Source organism: Ursus maritimus, unplaced genomic scaffold (genome assembly GCF_017311325.1).
Source record: "Ursus maritimus isolate PB19 unplaced genomic scaffold, ASM1731132v1 scaffold_4, whole genome shotgun sequence".
NCBI classification, from domain to species: Eukaryota; Metazoa; Chordata; class Mammalia; order Carnivora; family Ursidae; genus Ursus; species Ursus maritimus.
In genome coordinates this window covers 15,689,675-15,693,275 of record NW_024426552.1, presented here as the reverse complement: position 1 = coordinate 15,693,275, position 3,601 = coordinate 15,689,675, and the positions used below count along the sequence as shown (strand labels likewise).

The window sequence follows — 3,601 nt, the reverse complement described above, 5'->3', positions numbered from 1 at the left end:
TAACCCAAACCCACCAAGACTCTACCTCCCTTCGATTTCAAATGGTATTTGTGATAGGAGCTGTGCAGATGACTAAGAATTTATATACGTTTTCTCAACATAAGATACTTTCTCCATATGTGTATGGATAACAAATCACCTAAATGTCCTATAACTCAGGCACCGTGACAGCAAGGCAGTACCAATTCATTTCTTGAAAAATGAATGTACTCCACAAATCCAGAAATCACATCATCTTAAGAAGCGGCCAGTACTAAAGACAGGGAATGAGAAGTGGGGGTGAGCAGAGAACAACAGAAAAGAATCAGAGGACAGCGAGTGCTACAAACATATGGAAAATGGGATGAAAAGAACCATTTTTCTCTTTTCTCTACTGGGAAAAAATCAAATAAGCCCGCTTTAATGCATATACTTCATGTAAAATAATACATTTGCTATTTTTTAAGACTTCAAGTAACACATTCCTAAACTAAGGCCCCATCCAAATTCAGAGCTCTTCATTAAACAGACTTTGCATTATGATGTCCGTGAGAAAATTCTTCTTTGTGTAACTATGTGGTTAATGCCTCCCATATTCCATGATAAGATTTTATAACCCCTTCCTTGTGCTGGTGGCACTTACACAGTAAAAACAGTCAGACTCCAGAGGCTTGTTATTTTTCACTTTCCTTCTACAACCACTATAAATTCTAGACCCCCTGATTTTTAATATGTTCACCATTAAAATATATTAGCTAAAAACTCTAGGTACATTTAATAAAATAAAATTTAAAAAACCCAGGTCCCTACCACACTCCACTCTGGTAATGTGCTCTTTCCTTTCTCAAATACTGTGTCCTCTTAATTGTTTCAGAGGAGGAGGGAGAAGCTTTCATTGTTGTGCATGACTTAGAAATAAGAAAATACTGCAGGTATGTATATATACACAGGGCACTGCAGACACCGTCACTGCCTTCAGCCATCACTTTGCCCTATGCACCCATGCAGGAACAGGTTTCAACTGCAAATATCTGCAACTCTGTGCATGAGGGACCCTCTGGCTGCTGGAATGCAATGGGCCCAGGAACAGAGAGCAGACCAGACCAGACCAAAAGTGCTGGGGAGTCAAGGCCCCTTGGAGCACCCCTTGACCACTGACTGACCAACAAAAAAGGACCAGCTCTCCACGGTCCTTGCCTTCATGTGCACCAACCCTGAGGCCTGTTGTACACAGCCTCTCAGAGGCCTTGAGGCAATGAGCCCTGGTTGACTGCCATGCTTACCAGCTCAGAAATGCACCCCTTACCGGCTTCTTTCCCTTCCCTGTCTCAATTCCCCCACTCCCTGAAAGGCACTTCCTGGGCTTCCTTCCCAAAAGAGATTACCTGCTTTCACATCCTTATCTCAGGATCTGCTTCTAGGAGAACCCAACTTAAATCAGAGGGTGTTTATTGATTGGGAGAAAGAATCATCAAAAAAGTTTTAGGAACTATTGATCTAAGGCAGACAAATCGGAACAACTTCACTTTAATTCATGTCTGTCTGTGATACTCACATCAGAACAAGATAATTTAGAAACAAGGTGACAAGGATCCAGGAAAGCTTCAGAGGGGTTGGTGACATTTCAAAGAGGCCTTGAAGGATGACGACAAGCTTAGCCGGGGCAGAAGAGTTTAGAGGATCTCTGAGACAGAGGGACCAACATAATCAAAACCAAGAAAACATAGTACCCTCAGGATGAGAAGGGAAATGTTGGAGAGTGACTCAGGGCCTTGAATATGACACTAAATCTTAAGAACACAAATTACATTCTATGAGGAGAATTAACACATTGCAGTTCTTTAGAAATTTATAAGCAAATCATATACGACAGATTTTTAGAAAAAGATCAATAATATAAAATTTCAAATTTCCTAAGTTTATGATAAAGCTAAATAAAGGTTTTCACTAGTTAAGACCATTCGTGGCAAACCTAATATTTTTGTGTGTGTTTGCATAGATATATGCATATTAATATTGATCCTCTTCTGTGAATAAAAATAAATGTAAAAAATGTACACTATGGTTTCAGAGTCGTGAAATGTATCTACGTGTAAATAAGGGCAAAGATATTCTGCAAAGTTGGGACTTCGCTGGTGTTGCCCTATTGCAACGAATGGCACCACCATGGGTTCTGATTCCCATCTGGAAGATCAGGTCTCATGCTTAACATTTCCCCTCCTTCTCACCAGCCATCCCCAGCCCATTGAGGTCCTGTCAATTTGATCTCCTAAACATCTCCTGGGTCTCTTCACTTTTTCAATTGTTCCTGTCACCACTTAGTGTCAGCCACCATCAGCTCTCCCTGTAGGAGAGCAAGAGCAAACATCCCCCCTTGCCCTGCTTCACGCCATGCTCACAGCAGATCATGTCCCTCCCTCAGGGAGAGTCCTGCACCAGCTCCCACTGCACTTAGGGTAAAGGCCCAGCGTGATGTGACCTTGGCCCACCCACTCAGGCTCATCCCTCGCAACCCTTTTAACTCATTCACAAGGATCCAGAAACCCCAGCCAACCTTCAGTTCCCCAAAAAAGCTTATGATCCCCAAAACCTCAGAAGCTGTACATGTACAGCAGGTCTAGTTGGGATGATAATGTGCCATTGGCAAGCCAACATTATGGGACCTAATGACTGCCCATATCAAGGTGGTGTACTTCTTGACAATTCATCTTCCTATACACGACCCCTTCAAAGCACCCTAAGGTGTTGCATTTGTAACAAGAATGTATCATCCGAACATTAACAGTAATGGCAGCACTGATCTCGATAGTCTAAGATCATAGCAGCTGCCTGCTTTATCGATTTCTGAAGTTCTTTTATCCATTTGTTCACTACTATATGAACCAAACCCAGATGACCTCTTAGTGCTATAAAACAGACAGAGGCAAGTATAGCAGAATATCTCATAAATGGATTTAGAAGTGCCACATGATGCTACCTTAAAGTCAGATTAGCCTGCATTATAGCTAGAATAAATTTTAAATTACCAAATATACACACACACACACACACACACACACACACACACACACACACACCTATCCCTTCCCAGGTCCCCCTCCTTCTTTACCTATTTAACCCCCAATTCTCCTTTACTTCTCAGATCAACATCACTTTCTCAGGGAACATCACTTTCTCTTGCTTCCCCAGATCGGGTCAGATCTTTGTGTTTGATATTCTCCCAATATTCTGCATTTTTCCTTCTCCATCTGCCTTTATCCACCTCTGTGCTAATTTGTCTGCCTCCCTCTTCCCACCATAAGCTCTACAAAGATGGCACACAGCAAGAGCTTAAGAGATACATGTATTTTTAAAAATTATATTAGTGATAAGTTAACTTGTCTCAGATATCTTGCTGACACTTGAGATGCATTATCTATTTAGGCCAATATATAGCTAAGAAAACTAAAGCCGAAATACTCTTAAATAACTTGTGTAGTCAGCAACGATGGGCCTGGAATTACACCCAAATCTGTCTGACCTGAGCTGACAGTCCTGACTGCCATGCTATACCCCATGGCAAAATAACAAATGACATTTATGGAGTTGTGTTAGTGTTAAGAGTGAGGGGACTCTCTATTGT

The 3,601-nt window shown here is 41.6% G+C and overlaps 1 pseudogene; it reads left to right on the top strand.

Annotated features, from left to right (window-relative positions):
* The first annotated feature begins 2,611 nt into the window (after positions 1 to 2,611).
* On the top strand, positions 2,612 to 2,937 carry LOC103673202 (annotated as a pseudogene).
* The last annotated feature ends 664 nt before the right edge of the window (positions 2,938 to 3,601 follow it).